Source organism: Alosa pseudoharengus, unplaced genomic scaffold, assembly GCF_046254945.1.
Source record: "Alosa pseudoharengus isolate Yale_2024_CS ecotype anadromous, Long Island Sound unplaced genomic scaffold, YU_APseudo_1.1 YU_APseudo_1.1_scf_12, whole genome shotgun sequence".
Lineage (NCBI taxonomy): Eukaryota > Metazoa > Chordata > Actinopteri > Clupeiformes > Clupeidae > Alosa > Alosa pseudoharengus.
In genome coordinates, this window is record NW_027468587.1 from 3,385,527 (window position 1) to 3,400,526 (window position 15,000).

Consider the following 15,000-nt stretch of genomic DNA (forward strand, 5'->3'; position numbering starts at 1 on the left):
GGGTGCTGGGGTCGAATTACTGAGATAATTACACTAAGGCAAATACGCTGGGGTGAGACCACTTGGCCCACAAACAAGCCACAGCTCCAGCTCCAGAACTCTCTCTCTCTCTCTCTCTCTCTCTCCCTCTCTCTCTCTTGCTCTCTCTCTCTCCCTCTCTCTTCCTCTCTCTCAAATTCAAAAGTTGCTTTATTGGCATGACAAATGAAAACTTGTATTGCCAAAGCAATTGGTACATATTAAAGGTAAGACATAACAACAATAATTACAGAGACAGAACATTTACATATACTTTAAACTGATACATTTGTACAAACATACTACTTCACTGAAATTTCTCTCTCTCTCTCCCTCTCTCTCTCTCTCTTCATCACTTGGAGGATAACTCAATCTGTAGGCGTCTGCCAGTATAAGAATCAGCAGTTCTAGTGCTGCGGTCTGTGTTTGCCTACTGTATATGAGCCATGCAATGTAGACTTGGAAACGAATATGTGAAAGTGTTGGTAAATGCTTGGGAAACGGGTGGCAGATCTGAATGAGAAGGTTTGGAAAAGCCAGCCAACCAAACCAAGAGATTTTCATAGAATCGCTTGGAGGTCATCAGAACTATTTTAATGGGCTGAAACAGCTCCCATTAAATCACTAAATTAATAAGCCTTTTGGGGTTTAACTCAAACATTCAGGCTACCAATTTCTACCATTTGAAATTAAAGTTCCAGCAAACACCACTAAACAACCAATTCAAACTCGTAAACCACCAAATGGAGTCCTGCGGACAACACAAACAGCCAATAGGAAGAGGTGAAAGTGCTATTAAAAGGAGCACTCCTCTGGCGAGCTCCTGCTTTATGTGCCAGCTCATGCAGAGCGAAGGCCTGAACCGCCTCCAGCTCTCCAGCAGGATGGAGTTTGGAAGGTCAAGTCTGAAGTCCGCTTTTACGCTATCACACGGGGAAGGTGCTGTTTGGGCCGAGGGTTCGGGGGGGCAGGCTTGACTGATGCGCTTTGAAAAGCGTGTTGGGACTTGGTCGGATTTTGTTTTTGTTTTTAAGGCTGTCAGTGTCAGCTTGGAGATCACACTCCGAGTGACACAGTCAACATGACATGGCTGATTTATCTCCATCAGGGCATGACTTAGAATTACAGATAAGGCCTGCACACATTGGCACACATACACACACACACACACAGACACACACACACACACACACACACAGACACACACACACACACACACACACACACACACACACACACAAACACACACACACACACACACACACAAACACACACACACACACACACACACAGGGACATAAGTACACACACACACACACACACACGAATACGTGTACACACACACATGCACAAACACACACACACACACACACACACACACACACACACACACACACACACACACACACACACACACACACACACAGATGTCACCCAGCACCAGCACATGGCCTGGGGGGTCAGACCAATCAAATCTAGTCAGCCTCATTTGTGTCATGACTTCATTTAAATGAGCAAAGTTCATAGCCCAGAATATCCCAAACAAGCCCACGGCAAATGCACACACACACACACACACACACACACACACACACACACACACACAGACACACAGACACACACACACCAAACACACACAGACACACACAGAGACACACACACACACACACACACACCAAACACACACACACACACACAAACACCAGAGGCGGACAGAGTACACATCTTCATTACTTGAGTAAAAGTACAGATACCCTTTGCTCAATTTTACTCAAGTACAAGTAAAAGTACAACAGTCAGATGCCTACTTAAGTAAAAGTACTGAAGTACTTGTTTTTAAAAGTACTTGAGTATCAAGAGTACAAGAGTAGCCTACATTTTCGAAATATTGCATTACTACTGCCACAGTGCTTACATTTATGTACAGAAATTTCCTACATAGTTATGAAAAATGTTAATGTTAATACCTTAGAGAATGTAAAAGGAATTGAAAGTAAAATCAAGTCATTTTCATCATTTTACCATGTTGCCAGGGATGGGCAGTATTTCTAATACATGTATTTAAAATACGTATTTCAAATACAAAATACTATTTTGTAATTGAAACACTTGAAGCGAAAACGATCATTAACTTGTTCAGAAAATTGAAATAGTCTGGCGAGGTGGGGCCACAGGTTGGCACATTCCTGGGATGGACCTGCTGCGTCTTCATCCATTGTTTCGTCTATGGTTTTGTCTCTTATCTAAATCTGACCATGGAGTTGACTTTGGCGGTGATCTGAAGGTGATTGCTGATAGGCTGTCACAATCAGTGGCGCCTGCACAATCCAATCGCGTTTGAGAGGGAAACAACAAATTGAGGGTTTCCGAGATTTTTCTTTTTTTTTTAGAAGAAGTAACGGGTACTCACAGTTATGGATAGAAATGTAGTGGAGTAAAGAGTACAATATTTGCCTGTCAAATGAATTTGATTAAAGTCATGAGTACTCCTCAAAAATGATACTCGAGTAAAGTACAGATCCCTCAAAATTGTACTCAAGTACTGTACTCAAGTAAATGTACTCCGTTACTGTCCGGCTCTGACAAACACACACTCACACACACTCCCTGTGTGAGGGACGATGGTGCACATGCCCCTGACACGTGTGAATGCCTCAGTGCTGTCATGGTGTTGGTGGTGCGGGTGGGTGGGGGTGTTGGTGTTGGTGGTGGTGGCAGAAATGTCAACTTCACCTCCCCACACCTACACCAACCAGACAACCCCTCTCTCCTCGCTAGCGGCCAGCTGCGTCCGGCATGACGCCGTTCACCTGGACAGCCTGCGGGGGGGCAGCAGTGGCTCTCACGATCATGATCTGATCGGCCCTCAGTGTGTGTGTGCGCACTGATTAGAGGCTGCTTCACACACGTGTGTGTGTGTGTGTGTGTGTGTGGTGTGGCCACTGAGACTAAAGGCTACCTGGGGGGCTGATCGAGGTGCTAACAGTGTCCAGCACCATGGCTGAGACGACTGTTGGGCAGGAACAGGGTGGACTCTAGAGACTGACTGCGAAAGTCAACTCTGGGGTAGGGTTTTTGTGTGTGTGTGTGTGTGTGTTTGTGTGTGTGTGTGTGTGTGTGTGTGTTTGTGTAACAGGGCTGGCTGGATGCAGAATATTGCAATGTCAATTATCACTTTCATTTTTGCTGTTTGTCCTTATCAAAGGAAAATGTAGCCAATGACTATAGCAAGAATTGACATCTACCGTATGTACCAGTCAGAGGACCATGACCAGGGACATACGCCACTGGTTGGACGATCAGTGATTGAATTTTCAAACACTTCAAGAGCACAGAGATTACTGATGTTTCTCATTCACCAACAAACAGTGCTTGATTAGTTATTGATTAACAGATATGTGGCTCTGCATCTAGAGATCGCCTGAACAGGGACTTGAACCCTGGACCCTCAGATTAAAAAGCCTGATGCTCTACTGACTGAGCTATCCAGGCTCTGTTTAATTTAAAGTCCATATTCAGTTCACCCACCCACTTCAATAGATCTAATTCAAACTAGATCTTAATTAGATTATTTGGCATATAATTGTTACATTATTATAATCTTACATCCATAATTAAATCATTAAGATATAACTATATTCTTATGAAAGAGTCAAAGGATGGTTGAATCATAGATTCAACAAAGATTCTCTAACATGTATTTTTCTCTTTTAAATGTAAATGTAACTTAGTGATTTAAGATTAGATAAAGTTAAATGAAGGTGTGTTAGCGTGTGTGTGTGTGTGTGTGTGTGTGTGTGTGTATGTGTGTGTGTGTGAGTGTGTGTGTGTGTACCACAACTCTTGCACATGCGCAGTGCAATATCCCAACGCCGTCATTCATCATCATATGCTGCGGGCCGTGGGTCGTCTTGATGTGGACGGTGGACGGTGGACGGTGGTGTGCCACAGCGAAGTGGAGAAAAGCGTCTTGGACAGCCTGACAACACACACATTGGAGGGAGGAGGAGGCCCGTGGAAAACAGGGTGTGTGTCTGGGGTGTGTGTGGTGTGTGTGTGTGTGTGTGTGGGGGCACAGTCAGCTGACACACTGATGAACACACAGTAGAGGTGGGAGCCTGACTGGCCCCCCCCCCCACACACACACACACACTTTTCTCCGCTCCACTGCATCTGCCATGGCAGGCAATAGCAGGCAACAACAAATGCCCACGAAATATGACAACGATGGTTCGAGTGGATAGCATGCGTACATCTGAGCCTCCATGAGCTGTTTGCTTTCAAATGTCAAGAGAATGTATACTACTCCCTGGATGAGTTTTGCTAAGCTGCCACACCACCTGCTCTCCGTCCACTCCCAGACCACCCCCCCCCCCCCGCCCCCCTCTAAAAGGCCATTTTTTAAATATAATTGGGGCTTTAGTTTCGGCGAGGTTTAAATGAACAAACTTCCACACCGGCACCAGATCAGGCGGGTAAGAAAGTGAGCCGATTACTCCTCCACCCCCTGGGGGGGGGATCAACCTCAGCTGACTGATGCCCTTGCTGACTGCTTTCTGCTGCTGCTGCGCTCGTCTGGAGAGTCTAGACTCTGACCTCTAAGGCAGGTCACCGCAATTAGAGCCTGGCCACTATCAGCCTGGTCAGACACAGAGCGGGCTTGTGCTTTTAGATAGGGCAACAGATCAGATGGAGCGCCTCTAAAAGTCAGATAAATCACACCTAATTGGTCAGCGCATGGAGGAGATGGAGCAGAAGGAGGAGAAGGAGGAGAAGGAGGAGATGGAGGAGATGGAGAAGGAGGAGATGGAGGAGGAGAAGGAGGAGATGGAGGAGGAGAAGGAGGAGAAGGAGGAGATGGAGGAGATGGAGAAGGAGGAGATGGAGGAGAAGGAGGAGAAGGAGGAGAAGGAGGAGATGGAGGAGGAGAAGGAGGAGATGGAGGAGATGGAGGAGATGGAGGGAGAACGTGAGTAGGAGAGGGGGGTAACATGAATGAAAGATGAAGAAAAAAGTGTGTGTGTGTGTTTGTGTGTGTGTGTGTGTGTGTGTGTGTAAGAGAGAGAGGGGTGGGGGTAAGAAATCAAGGGTAAAGGGGTAAAGAGGAGAAAGCCTCTATTGTTTGCGCTCCGTTAGGTGACGGTGCTGTCAGAGTGGCTTCCAGAGGGTGGGTGGAGCGGGCTGAGCAGAGAGAGGTCCATGTTAGCAGGCTCTGGTGGAGGCTGAGCAGAGAGAGGTCCATGTTAGCAGGCTCTGGTGGAGGCTGTCAGCTGTGCTATGCTCCATCAGTGGGATTGGATCCTCTATCAGCCAAAGGAGACTCCATTATGTGGCCGTGAGCCGTCAGCCGGCCAAGTCGCTGTTTGTTAGTTTCATGCCATTTAAAGTGTGGACATGGACACACACACACACACACACACACACACAGACACACAGACACACACACACACACACATGCACGTGCACACACACACACACAGACACACACACACACACACACACACACACACACACACATACACATGCACAAACTCACACGTACATGCACAAACACAGACACACACACACACACACACACACACACACACACATACACATGCACAAACTCACACGTACATGCACAAACACAGACAGCTAAACCCACACAGGCAGAGACATACTCATATACAGATACAAACACACATGTACACACAAACGCATTTGAAAAGCAAATCACTATAAGTGTTTCCACCTCATCAGCATTCTCAATGCAGATGTACAGTTGGTGTGTTTCATAAGATCATTACCTTTAGCGATCAGATTACTAAGCAGGTCAAGACCCTTCCGGTTCATGATGTCAGAAGCATGACTTTAGTGTTACGTACACACACCCACACACACACACACACATGGATAAACATAAACACTCACCCCCGCACCTAATCACACACACACATACTGTACACACACACATATAGGCCTCAGAGTATATGAGCATTTGTGAAAGATGTGTGCATTTGAATGTTATGTATGAGTGAGTGTGTGTGTTGTTTCCTTGGTGTGTGCACATGTGTGTCCACGTGCTTTTGCTGGGGAGTCTCTGTGTGTGTGTGTGTGTGTGTGTGTGTGTGTGTGTGTGTGTGTGTGTGTGTGTGTGCTGACCTGAACATTTTGTCTGGGTTGGGTTACAGCTAATCCTTGCTCTGTAATGAGACTAATGAATCAATTAGTCTGGTACATCTGATCGCCGTAGTAACATCACCTCCTGGGAGCAGGATGGGAGCAAGCTGTGTGTCTAATTCATACACACACACAACACACACACACACACACACACACACACACACACACACACACACTGCTCATAGTTTGAATAATTAAAACAATTTATCTACATTATATGGAATTTTCTAGTTAAGTTGCATTTGTGTCATTTGTGAATTATACAAAAAAACTCCTGAAGACCCAGGTCTTCGGAGAATATCTCTTCTCATAGCACTACTTATCGTACTCTACATCTTTTAAATTGTTTTAGAATTGTTGGGAGAATTGTTTTTAAAAAGTTTTAAATTATTTACCCTGTTATTAGTTGCTTTGGTTAAAAAGTGTCCCTAAGCCAAATGTAATGTAATGCAATATAATGTAGTATACAATATTTCAGCATGCACAATAAACTGATTTAATTGGAGATTTGTGCTGATTGTAAGGATGTTTCATGTTGTAAGTCTCTGTGGGCAGTATGTATGTCTCTGTGGGCAGTATGGATGTTTCATGTTGTAAGTCTCTGTGGGCAGTATGTATGTTTCATGTTGTCTCTGTGGGCAGTATGTATGTTTCATGTTGTAAGTCTCTGTGGGCAGTATGTATGTCTCTGTGGGCAGTATGGATGTCTCTGTGGGCAGTATGGATGTTTCATGTTGTCTCTGTGGGCAGTATGTAAGTTTATTCAACCTTTACATGTTGGTGTGGCATGCACAAGCAAGAGTTTGTATTTGAAGTCTGAAAGTTTCTTTATCAATACTGCATATTTCTCTATGTATTGAATGTGTGTGTGTGTGTGTGTGTGTGTGTATATATATATATATATATATATATATATATATGTGAGAGCGAGAGTGAAAGACAGAGAGAGAGAGAGAGAGAGAGAGAGAAGTGCAGACTGAGTGCATTTTAAATATAACTTCCATCTGTTGAGTGCTGTACTGATGCAGCCACAGAAATAGAGGATTATGGCTAAACATAGCAGGCAGGGGAGGGCAAGCTATGGCAGAGGGTGGGTATGTGGGTGTGGAAGGGCAGAGAGAGACAGAGAGAGAAAGAGAGAGAGGGAGAGAGAGATGGAGAGCGTTGGCACATGGGGTGGAAGAGCAGAGAGAGAGAGAGAGACAGAGAGAGACGGAGAGAGAGAGAGAGAGAGACGGAGAGAGAGAGAGACGGAGAGCGTTGGCACATGGGGTGGAAGAGGGCAAGGATGGCTGGACGCCCATGAGACAGAAACAGAAGGAGTGACACATTCACAGACGACTGGAGGGGGCAGCCAGCCAATGGGCTTCTTTTACCTTCCACCTGTCTGCGCACCACTGTTCTTTTCTTTCTTTGTTCTTCCTCTTCTGGAATTCCCTCCCTGCTCCCTCTGTTCTATATCCCTCTCTGGCGTGGGCCATTTGAGGTCCTCATGCGCTCCTTCTGTTGGTCTCTTAGCAACATTAAGGTCATTAGTCCAGCCCCAGTGAACTACTCAGAGGGGTCACTTTTCGTTGCTGTTTTGAAGTAGAAGAACAAGAAATTGTTAACATGTGTTATGTGAAGTGCTATTTTACATACGTTAGGTTGTTTTGGTATGACAACTTGGATATGGTGTTGGGAGTCTAGACCATTATGGAAAATGTATTGCTTATAGCACAAGAGATGTAATATCTTCGTTCTGTGTTTAGCTGAAATGAGTGTCAACAGAATATCAAGAACAACATTTTATACGCCATCACCTCCTCGCACTACTGAATGCAATGGACATTGCTGAGGTCATGCTGTTACACTGCATGATGGTCACACCAGTAGGCCTAACGCTGGTGAGAGAGAGAGAGAGAGAGAGAGAGAGAGAGAGAGAGAGAGAGAGAGAGAGGCTGATGATGGATGGACAGATGAAGTGAGTGATGTGTACAGTATGCGTCAGACGGGTTGTAGGCTTTGTTTGGCCTGGTGCATGTGATGGGACGGGGTCGATGTCTTGTATTTATAGTCATGACTGGAAATGGCCGGCCAGGCAGCCCAGATGATGTTAGCGGCCAGAAATATCGAGATCCCGCTGCCAATAAAAGTGATTCGCCCGTTATTAATACAATTAGTGTCAGATTTGTGCCGTGAGTTACCGGCTCGTGAGTGTTCCAGTAGCTGGTGTGTAATCATTTGATAGGCCTACTCTTGTAGATAAAGGGTCATGCCTGTTTAACATGCATTATCCAGGCAAGATAATGTTTTGAAAAATAAATTGTTTAAATGAAGTCTCTTGAATCCTTTGCGTTTGTGTGCAAGAGCCTGTGTGTGTCTCTGTATGAGTGTCTGTGTGAGGAACAGGCAATTGGATGTAATGTGCAAATGAGGCTGTTTTATTTGGGCTATTATACACACACATCCTGCTCGCCTCGTATGTCTTCCTGGGGCTTCTCATCGTCGAGCACAGTCCCAGGTCTCCTAGATGAATGTCTGGGCTTCCCTGTGTGTAGGCCCCGAGGAGAGGGCTTGTTAAAAATGCAATTATGCAAATCTGTGCAAAGTGCGATGTGATTTATGAGTGGGCCATATGGGTGAGTGGGCGGGTTCTATTTAAATTCTCATAACAGATTCCCCGGTGTTCCTGAATCACCACGGAAACCACCTCGCAGTGGAGCCCCGATGAGGCTTCTGTGAAATCGCGACTTCCGCTGCTGTCCTGCTCTCTCCCTCCACACTCTTCCTGCTGTCTCTCCCTCTCCACACTCTTCCTGCTGTCTCTCTCTCCCTCCACACTCTTCTTGCTGTCTCTCTCTCTCTCCACCCTCTTCCTGCTTTCTCTCCCTCCCTCCACACTCTTCCTGCTGTCTCTCTCTCTCTCCACACTCTTCCTGCTGTCTCTCTCTCTCTCCACCCTCTTCCTGCTGTCTCTCTCTCCCTCCACCCTCTTCCTTCTCCCTCCACCCTCTTCCTGCTGTCTCTCCCTCTCTCCACCCTCGCGATGCAGACTCTGTAATTCAGTCATTAGTAAACATTCGCTATAAAACCAGCCTGGCACAAGTGAAAACACAGGTCGGCTATCGCAATAGGCTTACATGAAGAGGCCTTTTGTTTTGTCTTCAAAACCTCAAGCCAGCACAGCTTTACGGACAAGAAGAAAGACTCCCTGTTATCTGTAGACAGTGTAGACAGAATGTGCTTTCTACTTTAACAGCAACAAACACATCAATATGCCCTCTCACATTCTTCAACCTAACTGGATTGGCATGTTTCAGTGGCCTAATCTTAGCTAAAGCAGTTGAAAGAACATCATATTTGACTTGGAATAGCTTGCATTTATAGGGTGCTTTTCTTGTCTCTACAACACCTCCATTAGTGTATGTTTTGACTTGCATGAAGTGAACAGGCTCCTTTCTCCTCCTCCAGTAACCTAAAAAACACTAATGCACAATAAACGAGGTCTACAAGGAGCTTATGTCATAAACCACCAAAATAATCCCAGTCTCGTAATCTGCCCAGGACCTTCTTACACAACAGCTATTCTTAGAATGTATTTATTTATTTATTTTGCATAATGGATGAATATCCCACGGGCTGCCCTCACAAACCGTATGACTGGACAGCGCCCCTCTGTGGTGAGAACTACACATTGCTTAACATTTCTACAACCAGACAGTGTTATCATGTCCACCCTCTTGATTAAAATGTCTTTCTAAGTGCATTAAAAGTGACTAAGAGTGATTAATGGACTTGCCCTTATGTGGACGCGGCTGGATAGAACACATATCTGCTGAGATGAATAAGTGTCCAGTATTCTGCAGCAGCTGTGTCCACAGGTCTTCCCTTGGTGTTAGCAGCACAATGGACATTATGTCTGTGACCTGTCTGCTGGCAAAGGTTAGTCATGGATCTCCGACTGTCTAGCACAACGTGGTGGAGTGCATTTGGTTTGAGACGTGCTCGCAGCCACGCCTGGCTGGTTCGCTGGCGGCACAGGTGGAGGGGATGTCTGCATCTGGCCCGTGTGTGCTCCAGGTTGCGCGGCAGACGGCGGTGACTCACAGCGGTGTGTGGGGAGAGCGTGACCTATTCGCGGGGTTTTCTGGAGCGTTGTAGCCAACAACAGACGAGCCTATAGGCGCGAGGTAGCTCCCCCGGCCACAACACGTCAGGCTAAATTTAGCCAGAGCCGGCAGACGGGCTATTATTCAGATGGCGCGCATCTGTTCGCCCGGCAGGCGTTTGCTCATGTCATTCTGATTCCCAGGTAACTTTAAGGAGATTGTCTCAGGTGTGCACGTCTCAGTATGGAACAACCCCCTCTTTGATTCCCCAAAACACTTCAAAGACACTGTCCTGCAATTATGAAAATAGTAAGCCTATATTAACTTTCTAAAAGAATGTAGGCTATGTCAATTAATCTATTCATTAAAAAAAAGATTTCCAATATTTCCAATAATTAATGATGCAGCTTAGGATGTCGTGAAATTGTTCAATTCTCTGATGGAAAAAAAGGAAATGGCAGACAGATATGAACAAACATCTCTTTCTTCGCTCGAGCTGTCAGGATGAATATCTGCATGTATTCGGATTTCAAGTCTCTCTGCACTGAGTGGCATATCTAATCCACTGCCTTTGAGATGAAGGGTAAGTGATATTGGGAGATAAGGCTAGGCGTGTGTGTGCGTGTCTGTGTGTGTGTGCCAGACTTGTGTGTGTGTGTCAAAATGATATTTGCTAGCTGTCTCGAGGTTAGTGATGGGATCCACGAGGAGCCGTCTGCTCCAGGTATCACATGCTGTTTAAAGGGCAATGGAGGTGTCTGTCTATCTATGTGTTAATGTGTGTGTGTGTAAGCGGCCTTTGACATGTAAAAATCTCATTACAGGACTGATCTGGGAGGAGGGAGATAGCACAGCACTGCAGTCAGCCGTCCCCATTCACCCCATCTCCCTCTGGACTCATGTTTGTGTCAGTTTGCCCTATAAGCTAAAACATACACACACACACACACACACACACACACGATCACTCACTCAGTCACACGCACACACACACACACAGACACGATCATTCACTCAGTCACACGCACACACACAGCCAAACACCAAACACACACAGACACGCACACTCACTCAGTCACACACACACACACATACACACACTCATACACAAGGAAAGTGTGAGGGACTGTAGGAAAGGAGAAATAATATCTTTGAGTGACGTGAGAGAACATGCAGTGCCGTCAGGTAAATCTGAGCCGCTGTGTGTGTGTGTGTGTATGAGATAACCTTGATGCAGCTCATGGATCTCCATGACAGTTGTCATTACATTGTTGTTGCATTTTATGAGAACATTCCGTCTGCTTCAAAGCCTGACTCAGACTATGCTGGTCATTAATGTGCTCCCATTAACTGTGTGAGTCTGTCTCTCTCTCTCTCTGTGTGTGTGTGTGTGTGTGTGTGTGTGTCCTTTGTAAGTTTCTGTAAAATATGGGTAATAACTAAAAAAACAAACAGTTTATTAGCAGATGTGAGTTATAGAACTGATCATGTCTTGTGTAAAGCTGTTATGATGTTTGTCTTTGTTATGTTCTTCTGGAGTGGGCCTTATTGTGTCTTTGTGTGAATTTCTATGGTGAATTCTATTGTGAATTTGTGTGTAATTCCCAGTATGGCTGTTTAAGAGCAATGTGTTCACAAATGTGTTGCGGAATAAAAACACAGGCAACATGTTAAAAGTAGGAGCCCAAAGCATGTCATTTTTATCATTTGATTCTTATTATAACTCTTTTTGTTATGGTTTAAGTTTACAGCTAATTTTTTATTCAAGTTCTTTAATTCATTCCAGCGGAAGTAAACATGATTGTAAATTGGTTGTTTCCAACACTAATAAATGCTTGTCATTTTTCCCAGTCTCTCCCACACACATGCATGGACTACACTCAACAAAACAATCGTTTATCACACACATTTGTATGTAATGTTAATAAAATAAAAACTTTCACACTTTCCTACATGTGGACACCATTCTCACACACAGGCGCACGTACAGTACACACATACACACACACATACATACATACATACAGACACACACGAATCAACTTGCATCCATCCAAAAAAGGAAATTAACTCCTGTAACACATAAGTAATGTTCCACATACCACACTACAGAACAACCCCCCACACACACACACTTACACACTCGTGTCAACTTATTTTAAGTGCAATGTTTAAAGAGTGACTATCTCCAATGTTTCTGAAGCACTCCTCAGAAAGTTTCCATCAATTCAAAATACAGTCAACATTTGCACACATACATCCCAAATTCACACACACACACACACACACACACACACACACACACACACACACACACACACACACACACACACACACACACACTAAAATATCAACGATAACTCATAAAGACAAACAAAGTTTGAGTAAAACTCTGTCTAAATGCTTATGTGTCTTCCCATGGTCAGTATTCCTCAGCTCATCCATTTCACTTCCTCTAGAGCCTGCAAGAAACAGGTGGTGCTGCCACCGATGAGAAGTCTGATCACACCAGACAAACACACAATCAGCTCTGACAACTGTACAATATGTTAATTTTTAAAGAGAAAGAGAGAGAGAGAGACAGAGAGATAGAGAGAAGAAGAAGAATCCAAGTAATATCCTATTATTAATGTTCATCTGAAAGTATTGTATATGTGATCATATTTTTCTGTCCAAAATACTTTTTTCCTTTTTAGTCCTTTTGTCCTGCGAGGCTACAGTTTATTTTCTGCAGTACTGTGCACACACACACACACACACACATACTTGGACAAACACACACACACACACACACACACACACACACACACACAAACACATGGACAAACACACACACACACACACACACACACACACACACACACACACACACATACTTGGACAGACACACACACACACACACACACAAACACATGGACAAACACACACACACACACACACACACAAAACGGCCACATTACAGTACAGTACTAAAGAAGTGACACTGACAGTTGGTCATCAGTAGCCTTAACGTGTGTGTGTGTGTGTGTGTGTGTGTGTGTGTGCGTATGTGTATGTGTTTGATCTAGATAAGTAAGCTGCTTTTGTTGCTGCTCTGCCCTGCTATATGGTTCTAAGGTTGTGAAGATCATGTTTATTCTGTAGTGCTGTTCCTTTGCGCTTGGTGGGTAAGGCGCTAGCCTCTAACGCTCTAAAATGAGGCGCTAGCCTCTAACGCTCTAAAATAGATCAGATAATCAAGGGGACTAGTAAACACAGTACTGCACCCGTCCATGTGCTGTGGGGGGGTGTGGGGAGTGTAAGGCCTGAGTTAAGGACCCTCCCCAACACCACCACCACTGTCACCCCTCTCATCTCTAAAGCACTTTGATAGCCTTCGTCACTCAGACCAACAGGGCGTCAAAACAACAGAGAATAAATGCTTATTAATGCCTGAGCGAAACCAGAATCAGGATTAAAACCTTTAACCACATCACTTAAAGGTGTAGTCCTTGATCCTGGTGAAAGCACGTTAATATCTGAGCTGAATAGCCAATCAAATACACCTCCCCTTGCTGTGCTCCTGGAGCAATCTTAGAGCACGAGTGTGTCATCTTTATTTTTTTATTTGTTTTGGCAAACACACTGCTGGAGGAATGTGAGGAGATTTGTTCTGCATTTGCTGCAGTACAATGTATCATAATCAAGGACGACACCTTTGAGTTTACATTGTATTGTTGGTTTGAACCACCTGTTCAACCACCTGACATACCAATGGTTGATTGCTGCAATTACTGCAAGGAAAAAAACAACATGGTATAAACTCACATACACATCTCATGTTGTGAGTTGTTTGGGTAGCAAAGTAATGTGAATTCAACATGAGAACACCCAGCTTCCTCAGGTTCCAGGTTGCCTTGCCGCAGTGGAGCTGAGATTACTTTGCCACATCAAATATGCTGTACAAATTTGTTGAGGCTGGTGATGACCCTTAGTTCCTTGAGCCTTTGAAGATTACTGCTCATAGGCTCACAACACCGTGGGTGATCCCAAGAGCAACAACACGACAACTTGTTTTTGTTTTTAAGTTCAGACAGTGAAAGATAATCAAACTTTTCAAAACTCGCTGCTGCCTTTCACTGCCATCCTCATTCTCTCTCTCTCCACTATTCATAATACTTGCATGATAATGCATCACCTACAAGCTGTTGGTTACTATGGGTCATAACCCTTCATTTAGTAGCATGAATACAACCATTAAAGTCCATCTGAAAAACAAGACACTGGTGAGGGATTGAAATTAAGTCTTTGTAGCTATAGCAACCCAGTCCAGCAATCTGATTGGTTTGGCATCGAAAGTTCTCCCCACAGCTCCCAGATCCATCAACAAGCTGTGTCGTCCACGGCAACGGTCGAGAGGGAGGAGTGATTGAAATACAATCGTCCAATCGAATGATTCAAAAGAAAAATATATATAAAGGGTTTATGTACATCTTCTCCACCTGGTAGTGAAGTCCACATTCATGACAAAGGGTTGCTAGGTTACAGTAGCTTAGTACAAGATGATACAGATGTGTGCTGGCCTCAAAGAAATGCTTTTTATTTTGAGATTTACCCACATATTCATACACACACATACACACACACACACTAACAGGCACACACAAAACCAAATTCATCATCATATTTAGCAAGCTTGCTGACGTGTATATTCATCTTTGCTCATAATTGTGGGGTCATGTTCAAAAGG